This window comes from Narcine bancroftii, chromosome 8 (genome assembly GCF_036971445.1).
Source record: "Narcine bancroftii isolate sNarBan1 chromosome 8, sNarBan1.hap1, whole genome shotgun sequence".
Classification (NCBI taxonomy): Eukaryota; Metazoa; Chordata; class Chondrichthyes; order Torpediniformes; family Narcinidae; genus Narcine; species Narcine bancroftii.
Window position 1 is genome coordinate 31,573,881 of NC_091476.1, and position 26,102 is coordinate 31,599,982.

Below are 26,102 nucleotides of genomic sequence, written 5' to 3' on the forward strand. Positions count from 1 at the left end.
TGGAGGTACTCGGCCTTCTACTTCCCGGGACACTGCTTTGGGGTCATTAGGAGGTGTCTGGCGTAAATATTGTTAACCTTTCTCAAGTGCTGGCCTTTCAATATGTCCATTGCCTCCGGATACGACGTGGCATCTCTGACCATCGAGTACACCAGGGGCTCAACTCGGGAATACAGTACCTGTAGTTTGTCATTCTCTGTCCGAACGATAGCTAATAATGCCTGCAGGAATGCTTCGAAACAGCGCAGCCAGAGTTCAAAGTTGGTAGATGCCTCAGGTGATTGAAGGTCGTTTTTCTGTTTCTCTGGCTTCAGGATCAGCTCCATTGTCAAGACTATTGACGCATTATCAATGAGTCTAAAAGACTGAAGTTGAGCAAATTGATAGGCTTTTATTCACAAGAAAATGAAGGCAAGTCCATGCTGTTGACTGTCCTGAACTGAGAAGGGGGCTGAGAACAGTCACCTGTATTTAGGAGTCAGCCAATTGGTGTGCCCAGACATACAGTAGTTTACAACAAGAATGACAAATGAGTCCCAGGTGGCAGTTCTCTTTCTAGTTTGGGCCTCCAGTGAAGCCGAATCTTTTGAAGAGGAATATAATTGTGAAGGAGGACAGTATAATTCAGATGATAGATCCAGTTTTCTGCTGCTGTGAGTACGACTCCTGAAAGCTACGTTGCCTGCTGTCTGGTGTCAGGGCTAAGAATAGATCTTCAGAGCTGGAGAGGAACTTGGAAGTGTCCAGTTGTTATGGTGATGTAGAAACAAATGGCATTGGTTGGTTGAAGAAGGAAGTACTGCTGACGGAATAAGAGCATCCAGGGTCCAAATTAAAAAACAGAACTGCGAAGATAATAATCTGTTTTACTACCTGAGCAAGATGCAAATTGGCTTTGGGTCAATAAAATCGGAGAGTTTAATGCATGAATAGAAGAGAAATGGTTTTCTATTCATGGACCACTGGCTCCTGCATTAAGGAAAGTGGGAACTATTCTGTTGAAAAGGGCTTCACTTGAATAGGGTTAATGAAAAATTAGGACAGTCGATGATGAATTTATCTAAATAGCAGAGGAGAGGCTTCCTGTGATGTGGCATTTGGAAAGTTGAAGATGATGAACAATAGTTTAAAGTACCAAAACGGATAATAATCAAATTGTCTGTCAAGAAGGGACAGATGATAGAAACACAAGAATATATTGATGAATTAGCATTGAAAGCAAAGAAAAATCCACTGCTCTTTCCTTGAATGTGTTGCTGCATTTCTTATATAAAAAAATAAATTGTTGCCACATTTGGAAATCAAATCGCCATTATGAATACATCATTGTGAATCAATTAATACTGTTGAGTATGTGTTCCAGAACACACATTTTAGAAGTAAGAAAAATGGAAATGCAGAGTCTAATATAACTCAGAACATTTTAAAGAAAAAAGATGGGGAAACTATAATCACATGTGAATTTTTGTGGAGAATGACAAAAACAAATTAGCCAGCCTTTTGGGAAAACGGATAACAGTGTGATCGAATTTTACATCAACAGAAAGTGATTTCATTCAATCTGAAATCAATTCTAAAGATGCCCAAAAGATTTGGGAGCTTATGCAACTACATTAAAAGGTATGATAGCATGTTAGCAATTGGTAACATTGAACAAAGTTGTGCATAGTTTGGCACTAAATAGTCCCCTCAAGGAACATAAATACAGAAAAAAGTAGTTCAGCTGTGGCTAAGAAGGAAAGTTATATAATATTACAATATAGGAAAGGCCTGATAATGTTGCCGTGAAGAACAGTTAAGTCCGGGATCAAAAAAGTATTAGACTTTAGCAAAGAAACACCAAGTATTTGACAGAGAAAATGAGTAATTTGGGAGCAAACGTAAAGCAGGCTGTGAAAATCTCTGTAAAATATATACAAAGGAAAAAGGGAGCAAACATTACAGACTGAGACAAGATGAATTGTATCAGTGCATTAAAAAAAGTAACAGAATTACAATTAATATTCTGTGTCTATCTACAAAAGAGATACACAGAAATACTGGCAAAAGATAAGGTAAGAATGAATGAAGTCAGAATTTAAGAAACCAGAATTGTTCTTGGAGAAATAATTGTACTGACCGCTAACATATCTTTTTGAACTGTATCCAAAGCCACCCATCCTTCCTGTGATGGTTTGATCATTTTTTTTTACAAGGAAATAAGGAATGTAAATGACCATTGACTGCTCTTGCATTGAGGTTGTCAAGAGTGCACCTTGGAGTGCACCTTGAGGAGGATCTCACCTAGTCCCTTAACACTAGCACCATAGCCAAGAAAGCCCAGCAACGCCTCTACTTCCTGCGCAGCCTGAGGAAAGTCCATTTCCCACCCTCCATCCTCATTACATTCGACAGAGGATGTATTGAGAGCATCCTGTGCAACTGTATCATCGCCTGGTTTGGAAGCTGTACCATCTTGGTCTGCAAGACCCTGCAGAGGATAGTGAAGTCTGTGGAAAAGACAATTGGGGATCCTCTTTCTAGCATGGAGGATATCTACTACATTTGATGCAGGCGGAAAGCAATAAACATTGTGCAAGACTCCATACATCCCACATGCAAACTGTTCTCCCTTCTGCCATCTGGCAGGAGGTACCAAAGCACTTGGGTCCTTATGACCAGAGAGGGAAACAGCTTTTTCCCCTAGCCATCAGGCTTCTAAACTCCCAGTACAGATGTGCATAGTGCGCTGTGGAGTTTTAGTGTATATTTTAATGTGTTAACTGCTTTCCTAACACATCTATGTAAATATGCTCCATGGTCCTGGAGAAATGCTATCTTGTCCTACGGCGTAAGCATAGAATGAACGATAAATACATTTGACTTCCCTTCACTTGATTCACTCCAGCTAAACTGTATCTGGGAAGTTTTATTTTCACCACAATATAGTTTTCAGTGTGATTTTTGATTAAATTGCATTTCCAAAAGACATACAAGCAGAAATAGGCTATCCGGCCTATTGAGTCTGTCTCGTCATTTAATTATAAACTGATTGTTTTTCCTATTGCCCGGCCTTCTCCATACTGTATAACTTTTGATGCCCTGGTAGCTAATTGCTTCCAGTTTCGAGGTCTTATTTGAAAATGTACATAAAAACATCTGACCACCATTACCTAACATCAAGGTACATGGAGGATGACAAGACATTGAAGTATAATCTTGCTTGAAAAAAATGTCAGGTCAATGGGAACGAGAATAGTTGCAATTTTAAATTGGGAACATTCATATTAAATAGCTCCAGATAAACATTTTTGTGAATTAATATTTGTGACATGAAGATTATATGAATGGGTGGTTGTATTCAAGTATTAATTTTCCCCATGGAACTATCACATGGAAATAATTTACTTTTTTTTTAAATTCAGCCTCATCTGTGTGGTGAAATCTATTTGAATTATTGTTCCTTGAACTTACCTCTTACAAAGAGGTCCTGAAAGACTCAAGTGAAATATGTTAGGGTATTTCAATGCAATTCACAGTTGGCACTGCATTGCAGAGCAAACCTACCTGAGCAATAGTATGAAGCACATAAATGGAAGGAAATTCTGATTAGTTTTCAGCTTAAAGAGTTGACACAGGTCAGGAATGTGTCAATGACCTCCCACATAATCTTAAACACATTTCCCTTTTTTTGAGAGAAGGATGGAAGAGTTCCTTTATGTTTCACACCTTTAATCAAAAACATTTAGCCACACAAAATGTTCATATGGAGCTTTTTACAAAATTTTTTATCAGCTTCCAAATGAGTACTTAGAAGACAGCAGATGAATAATACATATGTCAACTTTATGGTGAAGTTTGTTGGTTTGTCACCTTTTGTATACCTTGGTGGTATCATCATTTGGTATGTAATGGAGGTCATTTTCAACATGACCACAGAAATTAAGAAATATTGATACAATGGTAATTGCAGTGTATTGAGAGGGTCTGGAAATGCTTATCCTTCAGCTTGGAAATTGCAGGATAAAGTAATAGTACTGAGAGCTGTCACTCATTATGGATCCCACACTGACAGAAGTCCGAAATGGGCCAGCCTCTTCAATGTGCTGAATCTGCCATATACAAATATATGGCATTATGCACTGACAAAAGGCTCTCATTCTCAGTCACTCTAAAGTGGCCCTACTCATTTTAAACAATTTCCACACAGCTCATTCTTCTGAAGATTGGAGACCATAATAATGCATTTGAGTAGAATTCACACGACAAAACTTCAAGGAAAAAAAGAAAATATTCTCCCTTCAACAGTTCTTGAGCAAGGGTTCTGCCTTCCTTAACTTGCTGGGTTAAGGAATCATGATTCTCATCAGATATAATCTCTCAATAAGAGTGACCAGACTGGCATGTTAATTCTTTCCTATTCTTGTCAAAGAAACTCCCATAGTGAATTGAGATGGCATTACTGTTCACAAATAATACAAATTCAAGGGAACGCACCTTCAACCCCAGTCGATAGCCAGGAGAGCAGTAATGGGTTACAGAGGAAAACATGCCCATGGTGCATCCTGCTTTATTTTTATTTCACCCAACAGTGAAGTTGTTTATTATCAGAAATACTTTTATCTGTACAATAGGTGTAGCACAGCCAGACTGATTTTCTCCAATTAAATCCATATTAGGTCATAGAGCTCTGCTGCTCTACTTGCCACTGATCGAATGTTGCCATAAACTTTAGATGGAGGGCTCCCGAGAATGAGGTTGCAGATTGCTGTCCGAGCCATCTTAATGTTTTGAAAAGAGCCGAGGATGTGTACTTTCGAATCACCAAGAACTATTCTTGTTCTTGTAACATTTTCTATTGTAAATTTTGTTTTACCACCTTTGCCAGCTATACGCCCTATTCCCCTTGAAAGATGATCACCTTTTAATGGCTTAACATCTGTAATATCAAACGTTTCTAGGAATAGGTCATCCAATCGAATTAATGCTAAGGCATCCTCCACTTGGAATCCAAGAACGAATGCTTTTACAAAGTCTCAAGCCTTTGTAAGCGAACATAACTCTTGTGTGTCTTTGCATGCCTTGATTTCAACATTTCTAGTTTTCAGGTTGAATCCCACTTGAAGTTGCAAGTGTTCAACAATAGGAGTGAAGATTTTCAACCAACTTTCTTTCAGAGGAGTATATCTATGCGCAGGTACAGGAATTCTACGAATTTTGTCTTTGCCATCCAGAAGAAGCTGTCCAAAGACCGGTGGGGAACTCGGGCCTTTGGCTCGGTCACGGCGAATCCGTGCTCATGCCGACCATCTCAGTCTCCCTTTTCCTCTTGCGCTGAGCTCGCATCTTGGTGATGCTGATGAATGCCGGAGCACCCTCGCCCTCCATGTCAGCCGCTCACGAGGTCCAGCCGAAGAAGGCATGGTTCATCCTTGCTTGATGAAGAAGCACAGTTATGTGACGGTTGGATGAGATAAATTTGGAGTTTGAAGTGACGCACAAAAGTCTGCAAATGCTGAGATTGTAGGAAAAATGCACAGAAATGCTGGAAGATCTCACCCAGTCTCGTCGCGTCCATATGTGATATCTTGCACAGCCTGATGCATCAATAAGCTTCCCATTAGAACTCATGATTATTGATCTCATGAACACAGCAGTAGAGGCTAACTCTAAAAGTCAAACCCAGAATAAGTCAAGAAAATTTGAGGAGAAAATAATTCTCCAGAAGTCATTGCATGAAATTAATCTTTGGTTGTTTCCTGAAAATTTTTTATTGTCATTTTCAGAAAGTACATTTTGAAATTATTAACATTAAAGTATCTAAAACGGTGATGGAATACAGCTCTCAAATATGACTTTCCAACTAAATCCATTCATTGTTATGATTCATTAGACAGAAATAGTATTTTGTACTGTAGATTATTAATTTGTTCTTCAATTTGAATTGGGGAATCAGTTGCCTTTTTTTTGTTCTCGTCTCAATGGCCTATTAGTTGCTGTATATTAACAGATTGATTCTTAATGACAGAACCACAAGTGCACAGCTGGATCCCATGCTGTGGCATTGGTGTGCCAGCGTGTAATTTTGGTGTTTTAAATGTTTTTGTGTCGAGGATGAAAGTGGCACAGCAGTCAGCCTGATTAATGTGAGAACAAAATGGGGAAGAGGTAAGAGGCTGTACAGCCGATCTGTTCCTTTTTTCTTTCACCAGGAAGCTGAGGGGATGCCATTGCAAAAAGTATGATACTTTGAACATTCATACACAATTTGACAAAAAAAATATATATGTGAATTGGAACTTGCTTCATTTTTTTTACCAGAAGAATGAAATGTGTGATTAAAATTTCATAAAGCTAAGATTATTTTGAAGATCAAGATGTGGTGGAGTTCAAACATAACATTACAGATCCCACAAACTATTAGGAACGATCAATCAGTTTTGGAAGAAAATTCTACTAACATAAAGGGAATCCTAGGAAACATCAGTTTGACTTTCACTGTGCATCTGAACCTCCCAGAGCAGATGTGTGCAGCTTTAAGCCAGCATTTCGTATTAAGAATGGAATTCATCATGATATTGGACTGGCTCTGTACCCCACTGGAGTTTAACTCTGGTTTGAATCAATTGAATTGCTTATTGTCATGTGTACAGTACTGAGAAACAGTGGTATGCTTTGTTTTGTATGCCATGCAGGCAAATCAATGCACACTTAAGCTCAAATGGTAGTCCAATCGTAAAACAAGTGTCCAGAGTGTGGTGTTACAGTAAGTCAAAGTGTGAGTGATAAAGAAAAATATAGTTAAAATGGAGCAAGGCCATCAACTTTTACCTATAATGAGAGGTTCATTTAAGGGTCCGATAACTGTCTGTGAATCGGGAGTTTTTCTTTTAAAATCTAGCTTATGCATCTCATGCCTGACAGGAGTGAGAAGATAGTGTAACCAGGGTGGGATGGGTTCGTTGATATGCTGACAGATTTGCTCGTACAGCTGGAGATATCGAATGGGGGAAGTTGGATTGCATGATGATCTGAGTTGTGCTTACAACTCTCTGCAGTTGCATACAGTTTTTGACAAAGCTGTTCCCATTACCAAGCTGTGATGCATCTGGGCAGGAAAGTTTCTATGATGCACCAATAAACATTGGAGAGATATCCTAGAGACCTGCCAAATTTCTTTTAGCTTCGGAGAAAATAGAGTTGTTGGTATTCCTTGTGGTTGCAGAGTTGACAGGGTAAAACAGGGATAGATTATTGCTGATATGTCCTCCAAAGAACTTGAAGCTCCCTACCATCTCCATATAAGCACCATCGATGTAAATCTATGTATTGTCCACTTTCCCTCTAAGCTGTGTGTGTGTGTGTGTGTGTGTGTGTGTGTGTGTGTGTGTGTGTGTGTGTGTGTGTGTGTGTGTGTGTGTGTGTGTGTGTGTGCGTGTGTGTGTGTGCGCCCGCACAAACTTTGCAACCAGTACATAAAGGAAATTGATGTGCGCACAACAAGTTAGTTACCTAAAATAATGTAGTAATTAATAATTATACTTATTGACAACAATCTCTTGGCTAACAGCTTCTATTAACTACTTATGTTCTCTCTCTTTCCTGTTCTGGTTTGTACAGCTGCAGCCATGTTTCATAGACAGGGTTCATATCGTAAAGTTTACAAAGATCTCTTTTCAAATTCTGTAGATAGCTTACTGAGTTTTTATTTAAAAAAAAATATTGATTCACTATGTCGAATTTAAAAAAAGCAAAAGGCGTGAAGCACAAAAAAATCTGAATTTTGTTCAAAGTTGTATGGCGTAACAAAATAATAGAAGCTAACTACACTAAGGTCATAAATGTTCAGCTGCTAGAAATATTTATGTATGATTCAGAAGTTATCTGTTTGTATTGTAATGAGAAGGTTGCTTGAGAATTTGCTATTGGAAAGAAATAGGATCATATTTGGAATTTTGAGATTTGAAGCATTGGAAGTGGATGTCTTATTTAATGGAACAACAAATTGAACAAAGTAGTTCAAAGTATAGAATAAAATCTTTACTAAATACTTTACTTCGTCGAATGCAATCATTCTTGTATTATATTAAAACAGGCCAATGTAGTTTGATTAGCCATGAGAGATAGGCCGTGCCAAAATGATCTTGAAATAATTTCAAGTTTACATTTTCACAAGTATTCAGTGCCCACATACTTTTGTCACAGGGGAAAAAAAATTGCACAACATAATATTTTTGTGCACACTGTCTACTAAAAATTTGAGGTCTTCTCCATTTTCTGATGTCAAGGACCAGCTCTTTTGTTTGTGACATTGAGGGAGATGATGTTATCCTGACATTGTGCTGCTTATTTATCTCCTTCCTGTAGTTCATCTAGTTGTTTGCGATTTGGCCCATAACTATAAACTTGTGCATGGAATTCAAGCAATGTTTGGCCACACAGTTATGTGTTAATAGGAAGTACAGTCAGCAGCTGAGCACTGCTGTGAAGGTTTATCATGGAAAAGATGTCGTCACTAGCCCTCAATGCTTGTGGTCTGCAGGATAGGTAATCAAGGATCCAGTTGCAGAGGTCCATGCTGATACCAAGATCTCTGAATTTTGGGATGAGCTTTTGGGATCATGGTATTGAAAGTGGAGCGATGGTCAATAATTAAAAGCCCAACATAGGTTATTCAGGTATCGCAGGGCAGACTGTAGGACCAACAGAGATAACATCTGTGGGCCTGATGTTATGGATTGAAGGTGTCTGGGAGGCTGGAGTTACTGTGAGCTATGACCAACCATCAAAACACTTCATGATGCTTACTAAAAGAGCATCAGATGATAGACATTGAGGCATGTTGTCTTGCTTTGCTTTAGCACTGGGAGATATAACCAAAGTATGTGTTACAGTCTTCTGTTTGAGTGAGGGAGCTCTGGACCAATTTAGGCAACTGAATACCCTGTACTGTACAGTGAAACTGATTATCCTCCACATTCAGGTTATTGGAGGTGTTGGGTGGACAGTTTTGCTTGGACTCTTGGATATTATTTCTAATAATATCCATATACTTATTTAATGCATTTGTTTTGGATGCTACAAAGTATAATGACAAATTTTAAAGTGCACAAAAATAATTGGAAAATTAGAAGATAATTTAGCAACCCTTGAGAGAAAAGAACCAGATCCCCAGTGAGAGGACAGAGCAAATGGGATCCAAAGCATGGGTATATTAATGGAAAGCCCAATAACTGTGCTCCAGGTGTGCTGAAGAGGAGACCAGAAAATAGATCCCAAGTGTGTTGAAGGAGAAACCAGGAAATTAGATCCTGCAAGTTTTGAAGGGGAGACCAGGAAATTAGATCCCAAATGTGTGAAGAGAGCCAGGAGATCCCAAGTGTGTGAAGGGAGACCAGGGAATAGATCCCAAGGGTGTTGAAGGGGAGACAAGAAAATAGATACCAGGTGTGTGAAGCGGAGGCCAGAAAATAGATTTCAGGTATGTGAAGGGGAGACCAGGAAATGAATATCAGGTGTGTCCCAGGTGTGAATATGAATATACAAGAATTCAGAATAGGATCAGGAATCAGACATCTGGTCCATTGAAGGGGAGTGTAGAAACTTGGGACTTGGATGTGCTGAAGTGGAGTATAGGAAGCAGAACTCTGTTGTATTAAATGTGAGTTTGAGAAATGGACCTTGGGTGTGTTGAAGCGGAGTGTGGGTATCAGCACTCTGGTGAACTGAAAGAGAGAGGAGCAAACATCAGATGGTGAGCTAGATGTTGAACCATCAGGATTTCTGAATATTTGGAGAGGATGTTATTGGAGTTTTGCTTCAACATTGCTGTAACCAAATATTGCTATTTTGCAGCTGAAGGGGGGAACAACTGTATGAGCACAGTTCTTTGAAATTGGCTCAGCATCGGAGCATAAACCAATGGTTCTCAACTTTTTTTTTCCACTGACATACCACCTTAAATAATCACATCCTTACAACAGAGCACCGAAGTGATTGGAAAGAACCATTGGTATAAATGTTCCATGGACCCTTGACCAAATAATCAATGGACACTTGCAAAACCTAACAACAGATGCAGTTGATTGATGGAGGAATTTGAAAGGTCAGGGAGTGGGATCATTAGTCAAGCCATTCTCAAAGGGAGCCCTACAGTCCCCCTGGGGGTCACAGCACAATAAATGCCTTGTTTTCTTTTTACTTCATGTAACATGGGCAGCATGGTTAGGATGGTGGTGAGTGCAATGCTGTAACAGCATCAGCATTCGGGACTTGGGTTAAAATCCTGCGTTATCTGTAAGGAGTTTGAACATTCTCCCGTGTCTGTCTGGATTTTCCCCAGAGCTCCGGTTTTCTCCCACCATTCAAAAATGTAGTGGGGCTTGTAGGTTAATTGGGCAGCACGTTGTCTTGGGCAAAAAGGGCCTGTTACCATGCTGTATGTAGAACAATTTAACATAAATATTTTTAATGTTTTTATGTGATCGTTAGGAGAGAAGTATGAAAGAAACCAACTCTTCATTGCTTCACAGGGAAGGGGGCCCATAAGTTTTGAGCAGAGTCCTAAGGGGGACATAACCAAAAAATAGGTTGAGAATGGGTGCCTTAGTGGTACAGTACTCGATTAGTTATTAACAAAATCATGGGTGACATGGAGCAAAAACAAACTGGTGAAGGAACTGACTAGGAAAGACGATATCTGTAAAGCCAAAGGAGTGGCCTAACTTTTTGGTTAAGACCCTGCATCATGACTGAGAGTTGAAAGGGGTGAGGCAGGAGTTGGCAACCAGAGGGATTGATGGGCAGATGGATCCAGGTAGACAGAGAGGAAGGTGGAGATGGTGATGAGTGTAACCTGATAACAGACCATTAATGGGTAGATGGAACCAGGTAGAAGAAGGGAAACTGGGTAATGGGTTGCCAGGCTTTTAAAAAGAAGGGTTTCTCTCGAGAAAATATGGGTGAATCAAAAGGAGAGAGAAAAGTAAATTGGAAAATTCAATGTTCATATCATTGGGTTGTGGGCAATTTGGACAGAACATGAGACACTTCTTTTGGCCTCGAAATGGAGAAGACTGCAAAAGAGATGTAAAAATGGAAAAAAGGGGTTGAAATGGAATGCAACCTGGACTTCATTGGAACCACTGCAGAGAGAAAGAAAGAGTGAATGACTAGCTGCACAACTCAGTGGTCACCTTGAGAGCAGGTCTCTTCATGATTACTGATCATATCCGACAAAGTTGAAATGGTTCACGTGAATTTTTGCCTCATCTGGAAGGGGTGTTTAGGTCTACGGATTGTGGTGATGTAGGAGGTGAAGTCATGGGTGTTGTACTTACTATGGCTGCAGGGGAGAAGCCAGGAGTGGGTGGGGAGAGATAAGCAATTTAGGGATTCATAGAAAAAATTGCCCATGCAAAAATACATGGGGTGAGGATAGGAACATGTGACTGGTGGTGGGATCATGTAGCAGCTGGCAAAATTGATGAAGAAAGATCTGATGGATGTGGGGTGAAAGGTGAAGACCAAGAGGACTCTATCTCTGTTCTCTCTAGGAGGAGGCAATGTGAGCGCAGAAGTGGAAAAAATGGAGGGTTGTCTGGGTGATCCAAAACTCCAATATCTGCTTAAAGACAATAATGAGAAGAAATTTAAATGTGAGGAACATTTATTTCCATTCCAAAATTTAGAAAGGAATTGGAAAAAAACTACCGTTAACTTTAATAGGAAGAGTAAACTGTATTAAGGTGAATGTGTTACCACGAGTGTAATATCCATTCCAACATTACCAATCCCCCGACAGAATTTTTTTTTGCAAAACTGAAGAAAATAGTAAGGAAATTTTTAGGAAAAGGTAAGAAATCAAGAATAGCATTAGAAAAATTAACATGGAGTTACAAACAAGGAGGGTTACAGCTACAAAAATTCAAAAATTACTACAGGGCGGCACAATTAAGATACTTCTCAGATTTTTATCAGAGAGGAGAAAATCTCGATTGGACTCGGATAGAATTAGACAAATTGGGAGAAAATATCCCAGAACACATACTTTATAAATGAGATGAAAAATTGGTACAATATAACAATTCACCAGTACTACATCACATACTTAAATTATGGAAAAAAAAATACACCTGGAAGAAAAAAAAATTATCAAATACCAAAAATGATATTAACACAAAGCCCATTAATCCCCTTTACAATAGACAAATTATTTTTCAAGGAATGGGATAAAAAAGGAATCAAGAAAATAGAAGATTGCTTTTTGGGGAATAATTTATTAAAATTTAAGCAATTAAAAGATAAATATGGAATAACACAAAGTACAATATTTACATATTGCCAATTGAAAACTTATCTAAAAGATATATTGGGGAAATAGCATGAGATTACCAGAAAGTAGCCACTGAATATTTAATCACAGACACAATGAGAATTAAAAAAAAATTATTACAAACATGTACATCAAATTACAATATAAAGAAGAAGATGAAATAAAGTATAAACCAAAACAAAGTTGGGAAAAAGATTTAAACACAGAGATAAAGAACAAAAGAAACTTGGGAGAGGTTATGTACAGGAACAATGAGGAACACGATAAATAGTAGATTATGTATGATTCAATATAACTGGCTACACAGATTAAACATTACTCCTCAGAAATTAGAAGAATGGTCCCCAACAGCTTCGGATAGATGTTTTCGTTGCAAAAAAAGAGATTGGAACAACATTACATGCAATTTGGACATGCTCAAAAGTTAAAAAAAAACTTTCTGGGAAGATCTAAACATAATATTCAACAAAATCACAAAGAAATATATACCAAAAGATCAAAAAAAAGATTCTGTTAAATAATATAAAAGACAAAAAATTAGGACTAAAATTAGACAAAGCCCAAATAAAATTTATGATGACAGCACTAACAGTCGTCAAAAAATGTATTACGAGAACCTGGAAATTGGAAACAAACCTTAAAATACAACAGTGGTTTACAGAAATAAACAAGTGTATTCCATTAGAAAAAAAACACATACAATCTGACAGACAAGGGTACATTATTTGGGAACCATACACAAAATATGTCGGAGAATGCTGACCACAAAACTTCATCTCGTAAAACAATATAATTATGAGCAGAATAAGATTTAAACATGTGAAAGTAGATACAATTTTTCCCCTTTTTTTGGTTATTTCTTTGTTTTAAGTGTTTTATCATTTATTGATTTTTGATGAGGGTGGGGAAGGGGAGAGAGGAAGTGGGGGAAAAGGAAAAAAGTGTCACTATGTATATATTGCTGCTGACCATTTGTGGATATTGTTATTATATGACTCAGTGCAAATTTTTTTTAAAATTAAAAACATTATAAAGGTTAGGTTCTGAAGAGGATTTAGCTGAATGATAAAATTATCTAGATTGTTACATTCTGTGATGGGATATATTTGCACAAATATGTTTATCAATCTAAAAAAAACTTGTGTAGGAAGGGAAAAATTTGGTGGGTTCAAAGAGCAATAAATCTTGACACAGGCTGAAGATAGGAAGGATGTATTAAAACACACAAAAGGGGATTGCAACAGGGATAACCCACACTAGTACTCTCAATCACACAGCACAACCCAGTCACATCGGACTTAACAATACCATTACAGGCAACTGTGTACGGACATATAACAACTAAGGATTACAATACATTACCCGTTCCTTGTCTAATGTGGGCAAGGCATCAATGCTATCTAACAGTCCCAATCCCTGTGTAGTGCACACCTTTCCAATGACTCCTCCAGTGATGTAGACAGTTTGTGACCTGAAGTGGAGCAGGGCTGAAGAGGAAAGAGCTACTGCACGTGGTAGACTTTATAGTACAATAAGCTGGAGGGTCTGACCCAGGTAATCATGATGTGATTAAACTGATCAGGTAAATGGGTGAGCAGAGTCAACTTTGATTGGCATTTGATACAACTTCCATCTAGGTTCAAGATAGAGAGATCACACGACCCTCCACAACTACTGTATTTTTTTTATGCTGCAGGAAAAGCATTGATGAGCAACAATCCAAATATTTACCTTCTAATGGAGGCCAACGATGTGAGCAAAAGCAGAGAATATGCACTCACGGCAGAAAAAGAACTGAAAAAAAAAGACCCCATCTATATCTTGCTCCCATCAAGGGAGTTACAAATGTCAGCATGGAATTTCAGAGGTGATCATTACATAGCATGTTGATCACTGACTTGTTTGTTAGCCTGATGCTTGAAGTTCTGTTGTGTTGAATGCTTTAGGTAATGCCAAGTCAACTTTACATCAAAGAAAGCCTCTTGTTGCTGAGTTGGTGTGTTGCTTGTGAAGAAAAATAAATGAATGACAGAGGATGTCTTGAGTTGGGAGGAAAACAAATGGTGAGCCAAAGGTCAGCTGCTGGTGAGCTGCTGTTGGCTGAGGAGGTGAATAATTGGTGCTCAGAGGGCATATTGGGAAGGATCAGGCAATTAATGAGGTTGGATAAGGGTTGTGAGGGTGGAGTACCATGGCAAGGGGATGTGGTTTAGGCTTGAAGGAGAGTAATAAGGTGTTGGCCCTTAAGGCTACCTTGGATTCTCAAAAAACAGCCTGGACCTGAACAATGATAAGAATCAGTTACATAGCACTCTATCACACAGATACATTGGAAGGCAACATACCAAAATAATCTGTGGGCAGAGCAGGTCAATCTGGCCTAAACTGAAATCTCAGAAACAGCCTCTAAAATTTTTGAATACTTAGAATATTGTGTTTAGTTCTGGTCACCTCATTACAGAAAGATGTGGAAGCTTTAGAGAGATTTACCAGGATTTTGCCTGGATTGAAGAGCATGCTTTATGAGGCAAGGTTGGCAAAGCTGCAGAGTTTCACTTTGAAGTGAAGGATGAGAGGTGACTTAATTGAGGTCGACAAGATATGGTGGACAGACAGCTCCTTTTTCCTAGGAACAAGGGAGAAAATATCAGAGAATATCTGTGCAAGGTAAGGGGAGGAAGGTTTAGGAGAGATGTTGGGGGTAAGTTTTTTTTTTATACAGAGTAGTGGGTGTGTGGAATGCATTGTTGGGGTGGTGGCGGAGGCTGGAACAATAGGGACATTTAAAAGACTGTTAGGCAAATAAAAATAGAGGGCATGGGTGTGAGGTAGGGAAGATTTAGACCAGTGGTTCTCAACCTTTTTCTTTCCAATCACATGCCACTTTAAGTAATCTCTATGCCATAAGTGTTCTGTGATTAGTAAGGGATTATCTAAGGTGGTATGTGTGTGGGAAGGGAAGGTTGAGAATCACAGCTCTAGACCCAATGTTACTGAAATATTTTGCTTGAGAAAAAATATAATTGGCCCATTTCCTTTGGAGTTATGAAACTGTGCACCTAATGAGTCAATTAGGTACAATTGAAACAGTGGTTTTCAAACTTTTTATTTCCACCCTCATACCTCCTTAAGCAATCCCACAGAGCACCTATGGCAGAGGGAATACTTAAAGTGGTATGTGTGTGGAAAGAAAAAAGGTTGAGAACCATTGCAATTACATGATCTAATTTCTGGACAATCAGAATCTTTGACCTGCACTAAGAAAGATGATTCTAGCTGTGAATTATAATTTTTTTGTGTGCACTGAGAAAAATGGGAGAGGGAGAAATTAAGAGAGAAAATTTCCCTTTGCCGCTCTCCAATATTCCCTGCAGAAATATCTATTTGAATGTAATTTGGAGTAGAAATTAAGCTCTCAGTGGCTGAATAGTTGGAATTTATCCACAAAGAATGGCTATTTGGAGAGGTAAATTAGGAAGAATTCACCCAAAGTCAGTATTTTCAGGAGAAGGGAAAAAAAAATCTGAAAATGTTCATTCCCTTTCAAGATTCTCAGCTGGAAAATAAATTCACTGTGAGATTTGTTCAACTATAGGTCATTTTTTTAAATTCATCATGGTTTTTTCCAGTTTTGTGTGATAGTTCTCCAATTATGTCATCCAAATGTTAGTTAGTAATTACATGAAGCCAGTTAATGGTGCAGTGTACAAGCACGCTATCTTTTACATATAAAAGCAGTAATCAAACACAGGTCAGGCTAATGGGGGTGAATTCTACTCTCTTTATTGATTTGTAAAGATTTAACGACAAAGCTCAAACAGTCAAATTGAGTATCATTTGCTTCAATATTTGCTTTGCATTTCACTGTATCTTGAGTCTTATGATTTTATTCTCTATGTATGGAGAGAGAACAAGTTCAAAGGGTTCAAGGTGTGACCATACTGCATACGTGTTACTGCTAACAGTAATCTTTATTTAAAAGCATCATAAATATGCAAAAGGAGTTGCATAGACCCGCATGCAAACCAATAATCCTTTGATACAAGCTAACTAACCAATACTAAATTTATTTTGAGGGTTCAAACAGTACTTGCCAGCGCTCCTCTGACAATCTGGCACAACACACCAATTAACAAGGTTTATATATTTATATATCACACACACACACACACACACACACACACACACACACACACACACTATATATATTTCTTTGGCTTGGCTTCGCGGAAGAAGATTTATGGAGGGGGAATGTTTATGTCAGCTGCAGGCTCGTTTGTGGCAGGCAAGTCCGATGCGGGATAGGCAGACACGGTTGCAATGGGAAATTGGTTGGTTGGGGTTGGGTGTTGGGTTTTTCCTCCTTTTTCTTTTGTCAGTGAGGTGGGCTCTGCGGTCTTCTTCAAAGGAGGTTGCTGCCTGCCGAACTGTGAAGCGCCAAGATATCAGCCCACTGGCAATGGTCAATGGGGCAGGTACCAAGAGATTTCTTTAGGCAGTCCTTGTACCTCTTCTTTGGTGCACCTCTATCTCGGTGGCCAGTGGAGAGCTCGCCATATAACACGATCTTGGGAAGGCGATGGTCCTCCATTCTGGAGACGTGACCTCCCAGCGCAGTTGGATCTTCAGCAGCATGGATTCGATGCTGTCAGCCTCTGCCATCTCGAGTACTTCGATGTTAGGGATGAAGTCGCTCCAATGAATGTTGAGGATGGAGCGGAGACAACGCTGGTGGAAGCATTCTAGGAGCCGTAGGTGATGCCAGTAGAGGACCCATGATTCGGAGCCGAACAGGAGTGTGGGTATGACAACGGCTCTGTATACGCTAATCTTTGTGAGATTATGAAAGACCTCAACAATGAAGATGCTGTTTACATCTGGTACTGCACGGATGGCAGTCTCTTCAATCTGAGGCACCTGCAAGCTCACACCAAGACACAAGAGCAACTTGTCCGTGAACTACTCTTTGCAGACGATGCCGCTTTAATTGCCCATTCAGAGCCAGCTCTTCAGCACTTGACATCCTGTTTTGCGGAAACTGCCAAAATGTTTGGCCTGGAAGTCAGCCTGAAGAAAACTGAGGTCCTCCATCAGCCAGCTCCCCACCATGACTACCAGCCCCCCCACATCTCCATCGGACGCACAAAACGGTCAACCAGTTTACCTATCTCGGCTGCACCATTTCATCGGTTGCAAGGATCGACAACGAGATAGACAACAGACTCGCCAAGGCAAATAGCGCCTTTGGAAGACTACACAAAAGAGTCTGGAAAAACAACCAACTGTAAAACCTCACAAAGATTAGCGTATACAGAGCCGTTGTCATACCCACACTCCTGTCATATATATATATATAAAAATTACAACAGACAGGACACCTTGGTGAATGTCACATTCCCCAGCACACACTCTACAATTAGTCCTCCAGCTTTGCTTATAGCTCAAATCCTGGAGTGGAGCTCAGGGATGGTTCCAAAGGGAAAAGAGAGTGAGCTAGCTCATCTGCTGGGTTTTTATCCTGCTGCAAGCTCATGGGCTGGCCTAGGTAGGCCCATGTTACTTTTGGTGAAGAGGAGGACCAATTGGAAGGTGTCTTTACCTGTGTGAGTGGGTCTGACATTGATTGACGGGGGAGTGGTGACTTTTGGCCTGCTTCCTGCCTGGGTGGTCAGATGATACTCCCAAGTTGCAAGCACATGGAAACTGACCATTGTCTTAACCAACTTCCTGTCCAACTTGTTGGATAATCCTCCATGTTGCACCATGTTAGGAAACATATTTTCTAAATTTTATGAAAAATTGCACAAGGGAAAATAATGCGCCCTAGCAATTTCTTTCTATTGTTCACCATTTTAAATACAGAATCATAGGTTTCAGAATAACTTTTAACTGCTGAATGTGAATGGGTTCTCTGACCATGCAAAAGTGTCTGATCTTTCCTGTCCATGCTTTGGGTACATCCCAGAGATTTCAATCACAAAGTAATGCATCAACATGATGAAATCTGTAATTTTTGTTCTGCACACGGCATTGATAAATCATTCAGTCAAACATTAGAACAGGTCTCAATTGGGGATAAAGATCTGTCCAAGGGTTGGTTAAAATCTCATTCCTTCCAAAGCCTGTTTTTGAAACAAACAGCAGTCATCCTTTAACTTAGATTCTTGTTTTAGCTTCACATTGTTAAATCATCTCCAAAGAAGTGCTCTTCCCACATAGCCGTTAGTATCCCCTGATCTTCTCACAAACATCCTAACATTGGACCTGAGCTCCTGATCTCTTTCCCAACTTCATCGCTGTCAGGTCACCTCATTCCTGTTCCTTGGGCTCCCCACATTATTTTTGTGGTTCTTTCTTTTTCCTGAGTCCACCTTCTCTCCACTGCTTCATCCCTCCCTTCAACCATTATCTCCACAGTCCTGGTGTCTTAACCTTGGAATCCTTCAACCATTCAACTAATCTTCACATTCTCTGGAATCGTCGCCTCTCAAGATTTTCTGATCACTCTACCCCTCTGCAATCTGCTTCCCAGCACTCACTCCATGATTTGTGCCCGAACTTCACCGTGAGGGGTTGCACAGAAAAGATGAGCAACTGTACTTGAAAGATTTCTCGTTCATCCGTGCATTTCAGTTTGGGCATCTTGACAGGCTTGCCACACACCAGTGATGATCCCCCGCATGCAAAAACTTTAATTATGGAAGGAAAAGCTTCATGGTTACTCTGGAAAATGTTTGCTATTCCCTGCTGTACTCTATCACCAGATTTGCAACAACTGACTGATTTAAAACCAAAAAGCTGCAGAAAACAGTTTTTTCCGTTAAGAAAGGGAAAGAAAAATAGTGCCCTGTGAATTACTTGAAGAATTAAAGCATTTGAATATCAACATTGTACCACCTTTGCATGGACAAGGTTATTGCATAATATGAATATTCTTGAGCACATATTATATTTTGCTAAGATGATAGCAAATAACGGAAGCAATGTCCTGTCTCTCATTGCTTCAGTCACGATCAGTTTTATGGCCATGATATATAACTTTTCAGTTTCGAAGGGAAATAAACTACACATCGTGACAATTTTATTTTCGAAGGGTAATAGTTAAATTATACAATTGCAGAATGTTAGCATTATGAAGAAATGCAAAAAAGAGTTTGGTAAAGTTTCGTTGAGAGCTGGGAATCCTGCCAACACAAGTCACTGAAAAACAGTGATTAATGAGGCAGGAAAGGCACCATTTTTGAAAATCAATGCTTTTGTGGGAATGATAATATCCCCTGGAAAATCCCAGCATAGTATCATTTTGGACATGCCACCAGGTGTCCGGAAGGCATTTTATAAATACAGCTCTGTAAAATATGAACAAAGTACGCAAGCAACATCTAGTGGCAGGAAATCAGAACTGTGTATTTTTTTTTACATTGGATAGTGACACAATATAATGGAAATATTTTTTAAATATAAATAGCAATACATGAGAAAGATTGGAAGCAAATGCCATAACCTGCTGTGTACTACTTTTTAAACTCTGGCATGTGAGGAATGGAGTTACTAGGTCCACAATAAGGCTGCGTTCACTGAGCTTCAGAAACATGAATCCTCCACCTGCATTGGGGGGTGGTGGGGTGGATATGTACTTGGAGGGAATGGTGTATCACGCAGAAAAAAAAAAAATCAGCAAATGAATTTCAGCATCATCGATACAAACACTAGCTGTGCTTTATGTGTTTGTACAAGTGCCTGTTCTGGAATCATGTTCAATAAATATTGAGCTAACTGCACACCATTGCGAGCCCATCACCAAATATCGAGTGATGTGACTGAGCCTTGAGATTATATTAACCTGATGCTCCTGTGGCTTCTGCAAAAGTTCAGGCTGTCCATTGGAAGACCCCAGAAGCAAAGTGACTGAAATTGACTTTGCTTCTTTCGAACTCACTCACAAAATCTCTTGATTTTCTCATCTCCACGATGGAACCTTTAACTTGTGTTGCTCCAGAAGGCCTAATAGCCTCCGAGGACACATAGGTCTTCTGATTTCCTCTAATTACTTGGCTGAGCCTCCAGTGGTGGCTTTATACCCTCAGTGCCCACAACTGGCTGAAGTGAGGTAAGAAACTCATAGCCAGTAGATAGCAATGAAGAAGGCACAAGAATGTCCCTAGTTTGCACGATGGATTGGAGTAAGGAGGATGAGATTCCACCTGCCTTATCTGCAGAATTCCCACTGGGAGGTAAATGTCAGCTTTAAACTTGTTCATTTCTCAGACATAGTGAATTTGTGTTTGGCTGATTATTGATGCCATTCACGTGACATCTCCCACATTGGGGGTGATATGTGTGTGTATAATCTATATCTATCTATCTATCTATCTATCTATATATATGTATGTTCAAAAGCACACAAGAGCCTAAATATTCTTCTTTAAATAGAGAAAAAGTGGTAATTGATGTGGACATATCAATTTTCCACAGGTGTTGATGCGATAAGGATAATTTCATTCGTTCTGGTCATGCAAGTTGAGGGATAAGTTTTGTCCAAGGTAAATGGAGACTTTCTGCCTCATCCTTGAATTGTGGGTGAGAGCTTTTACTCGCTTTATAAGCCACATGTAGCACCAGTGTAACAACTTGACTAAGGGGTGTCACCAGGTCACAATGGTGTTGGTCTTAACTCATCTTTTAAATCCTTGGAATGAGGTTCAAAGCTATTGTGTTCTGACTTGTGAGCTGCCACAAAGTGGTTGACACTTATCACGGCTGTATTGCAAGCATTTTGTTCATGCCTACATCAAGGTACACCATCAAGGTGTCATTGAATGTTTGGTGATACTTCTTTATGTCATCTTGATAAATTCTTACATCTTACTAATTTAGATCCCAGGGAGGTTGACCGTCTTTTACCTTTGAATTCTACCAATAACCAACACAATATTTAGACATGCATTCAATTCTCATCATTTTGCTGATGTTGCCTCAATATGTAGAGGAAAAGGCAGTCTTTTTGAAAAAAGAAGGTTGCCTTCACGAATAGCATTGGACAACAGAGCATAGCCCTTTGTAGACATACACTTTTCTCACTGAATTAATGAGGAGTTCATCAGATATGATTTTTATACCTACTTTGTGCAAAATCTAAAGCTGAAAAATGTAATTAAATAGTGCATATTTTTCATATACAATGTTTTACTAGCTTTGGTTAAGCACCTCATGAAATCACAAGTTGCTTGACTCATTTTCCCCACAACTCTCATAATTTTTGTTTGCAATCCGTGACCATTGTTAACCACCATACCATCAAGAGAACAATAGGCAGGGAATATCACTAAGAGTCTCCATTAAGACAATAAATCCTTCCTCAGAACATCTGCTGGCCTTTTTTTTCCACAGACAAGGACAGTGAAACCCTTAGAGTCAGGCCCTTCCGTCGATTAAATCAATGCAGACCATTATTCACCCAATAACATTAAACTGACACTATTCTCTTTACATTCCCCTCAAGTCATCCCAAACTCCACTAGTGCAAATTCAAATTTCAGATTCCAGATTTATTGTCAGAGTACATACATAATATCATGTACCACCCTGAGATTGTTTTTCTGCGGGCGAGGTAGAATTACCACTTATTGGTAGTTCAAAAAAATGTACAAAATATATACATGTAAACAAATAAAGGACTGTAAACAGATAACGTATGTAAACTGTGCAATATAGAGAGGATAAAAAAAATCAATAAAGTGCACAAGTTAGAGTACTGAAATGAGTCCCTGATTGCGTTTGTTGTTGAGGAGTCTGATGGTGAAGGGGTAGCAGCTGTTCATGAGCCTGGTGGTGCGAGTCTTGTGGCACCTAGACCTCTTTCATGATGGCAGCGAAAACAAAGCATGTGCTGGTTGGTGTGGATCCTTGATGATTGCTGCTGCTCTCCAACGGCAGTGTTCCCCATAGATGTTCTCAAGGCTGGGGAGGATTTTGCCTGTGATGCCCTGCCTTGTGTCCACTACCTTTTTCAGGGCTTTAATCTCAGGGATATTGGTGTCCCATACCAGGCTGTGATGCAGCCAGTCAGCACAGTTTCCACCACAACTCTGTCGAAATTTCCCAGGGTTTCTGGTGTCCTACCAAATCTCTGCAAACTCCGGAGCAAGTAGAGATGCTGATGTGCTTTCTTCATGATACCATTGGTGAGTTCAGTTGAGGAAAGATCCTCCAAGGTAGTGGCTCCCAAGAACTTAAATTTGTCACTCTCTCCACCACTAATTCCCCCAGTTATCACTGCATTGTATACCTCTAGCTTTCCCTACCTGAAGTTATGGCAGCCAATTGACGTGTACATCTTTTGGGATATTGGTGGAAACTGAGCAGCTGGAGAAAACCCACAGTCACAGGGAAAATGTGCAGACTCCACATGGATAGCACTAGAAATAAGGATTGAACCTTAGACATTGGAGATATGGGGCTTTCGAGAAGCACTGTTGGGATTGCTTCCTTCACTGCCTGCAACCTCTTTATTCAAGTTGTATCACAGCCACTCTGGCTCCTTAATAGTCATGCAGCTCACAATGAATGCTATTTACTTGCAGCACAAGTCTTGTTTGGAAAGACCAACATGTGGCATGATGCGGCATGACCTGCTGAGTTCTTCCAGCATGTCTGTGTATGGCACACAATCACAGCATCTATATACTTTGCTCTTTAAAAACATGTGACTCTTGCCCAGATTCACAGAAGATTGGCCTGTTCCCCATCATTTTTCCTCAGCTGCATTATAGTCCCTTCTGCCTCTGGTCTTCCTCTGCCATGGGAAAAAAGTTCCTTTGGGCTGTGACATGCTTCCCAGTAACTACCACAGCGATGATGCCACGGTGCCAAGTTTTTCATTCACCTCCCGATTGGACTGCCCAGGTCTCAGTTGAGGGCATAATTCTGCTTGCAACTCGCTGTAGCACTTCTTTTAATGTACCTTGTGTAGCAACCTTGAGGGATTAATGGATGAACCCCAAGGTCACGTTGTTTACTTTCCATTTCTTGTCAGGTTTGTGGGTGATCTTGAGGTCCTGTTTCTAAAGTCAGTGGAATCCTGCAGGTTTATTGCTGTCTTTGTAATCTACATCTCTGCACAAAGTTTTCACTGATGTCATTAAGAGCAAATTCATAAACCATTTATGAAGCATTTATTTACAAAATAATACAAAACAGCTCAGATGTTATGGATATTTCACATTCATGTTTTTATTTATCCTACAACCTTCATTCTGAAAATTGTGCAGTATGTTCATCGATTAACAGCAGCTTCCTTTATCCCAACAACAAAGGGGTTCGTTTCAGCATGATGCCACATAATGGCACATGCTTCAGAAATTAGGTTTGACAGTAACTGTGTTGCCGCACTGAGATGTAAATAACTTTAAAATCTAATGAACTGGATTAGTGCCAGACCATTAAGCCTAAAATTTACAGCTGAGGTCACGCAAAAGGAGGGAAAAAGAGTAAGCTGGCTAGAAAACCTTGCAGCTATTTGCATTATAGTACATGGCCCTGGTGCTTCAAGAAGGCATTTTCCTGCATTACATCTTGGCAGTTTTGAAGGAAAATCTTATCTAAGTTGGACAGAATTATCCAGCACCTGCCATGGTGATTTACTTTGCCCAACAAAATGGCCCTTTGCCGTCCTAGTGAGAGCAGTCTGTTGGCTTGCGTGGTGCTCAATGCAAGTGAAATCCAGCAACCATGGCCAATTTCTCTGCCTTTCTTGGAATCTACTGTGGTTATTGATCCAAGAGAGGTGCCATCAGCGCTGTGATAGCCTTTGGACCTTAATTTGGTCTCAATTGAACCACACTGGAACAGTGCTCTGCATACATTGGTAATCATATCCTTGGAAATTCAGCCAGGAATGATACTGAATAGCTAATTTTCTCCATATTGTTCTCTGGCAAATTAGCCCTCAGTGTCTGACCTTGGACTAGGAAGTGAAAAGTGAACAAAGATAATAGGCTGGGGAGAGCCTTTGTAGCAGGCGAGGACTTTTTTTTTAAACATACATCACAGTATCCGGCCCCTCTAGCCCAAATACTCTAATTGATCTATATACCTCATACATTTTTAGAAGGTGGGAGGAAACCAGAGCACTCGGAGGAAACCCACGCAGACACAGGGAGAACCTACAAACTCCTTACAGATAGCGCTAACTGCTATGCTAAACGAGCCGCACAATCTTTGAAAGTGAGCGATCTCACGCCAAAAATATTCTCCTACTCCATGTCTTGTGAATAATTCAGCCTTGCTTTTGCTTTTGGCCTTCACTCTCAATATACTCTGTCCAATGTTTTGAAGGCCTGACATGAAAAGTCTGTTTAGATGCAACTTTATCAAGCAATCCCCAGATGCATCTTTGAAATTGAGATTTATTTTTGCCTTTTCAGTCTTTATTTCAAAAATCAGGAAAATAAAGTGTTTCAATTAGAATTCAGACTCTTCAGGTGGACCCACAATAATAAGAAAGTTGCTTCATCTTGAAATCTATATACTGACAAGAGCCAGGTGATTATATGTTATACTAGAGATTTGATTATTTATATTTTGCTTGTTTCTTTTCAAAGTCTGATCAGAAGTCACTGCAGGTGTCTGCATAACAAAACTTGCTTTGCATTAATGGAACTTGCAGTAACAGAACAAATACAGTCAAACGAAAACAGGTTTATTCATTGGCCGATTTGCAACAGAAGAAACTGGGGGAAAAAAACCACAATCTAAATATTTGTCCTTTTATTTGCTTTTTCATGATCACAAATAAAGTTGTGGGGGCAAAGGTTTGATCAAGCTGAGCAGGATGGTGCCCGACAACTGAAAAGTAGCTGTGAAAAAACTTGTACTTTGGCGCATGAGCTCGATTTTGATTCCTAGTGTGTTGGCTAATGGGAATTTATTCCAAGATTAAGTTTGAAAACAAATCCTGACCTAGTATTTTCATGGCAGCCAACGGTACATTAATTTCCTGCTCAATGCTGTGTGGTTCACAGCTGACTCAAGTGGTCTGCCTTCATTCAAAGTGAACCACTGAAGTCTGCAGATGCTGTGATTCTAGTTAAAACTCACAGAAATGCTGGTGGAACTCAGTTGGTCTCGCAGCATTCAGAGGAGGTAGATATATTGCCAATGTTTCCGGCTTAAGCCCTTCCTTAAGATATAAGCAAAAAACTGGAAGGCACCTGATTAAAGACTGAAGAATGATAGGGAGAGGAGTCCAGACCAAAAGAGGATAGGTGAGAATTGATTTTGGAATTTTGGCTCTGTTAAAGGAGACAAAGGGAAAAGGGAAGAGACAACGAAAGAGCTGGGAAAAGGTAACAAGGGGTAAAAAGAAGTGGGAGGGGGGAGGGCTTCATTCAAATCCTGCTGGGGAACTTTCCTGCAGATCTGGCTGCAGACTTATAAAACAATTATGTGGAATGAAATTTAATCATTGGGATCAGTGGAGAATCTTATAATTTCCTAATTGTCTCAAACAATCAACTTTAAAATATTATTTTTTGAGGCCATTTCAAACCTTGGACCGCTTCTTAAACAGTTCTGACTTAAAAATCATTGTCACTTCTGGCTCACAAAAAGTTGTGGTCATGTTCTGAAGACGATCTGCAATCATACTACTGATTCCGTGAGGTCTCCTTGCTGCTTCTCTACACGACCAAATTAAAATCTTGCAATGTCAGCCTGCTGATAATTTCAGATCAATTGTTTATAGAGAAGATCAATCAACCCTTCTAGGAGAACTCTACAGATTCTCAAA

General features: G+C 39.6%; 1 protein-coding gene and 1 pseudogene across 1 annotated transcript in view; one reads left to right on the forward strand and one right to left on the reverse strand.

Annotated features, from left to right (window-relative positions):
- The window catches only part of pcdh11 (protocadherin 11), a 692,247-nt gene that overhangs the window by 449,499 nt on the left and 216,646 nt on the right, over positions 1-26,102 (forward strand). The gene's annotated exons all lie outside the window — the stretch shown is intronic.
- LOC138741628 (RNA-binding protein PNO1 pseudogene) lies at positions 4,644-5,367 on the reverse strand (annotated as a pseudogene).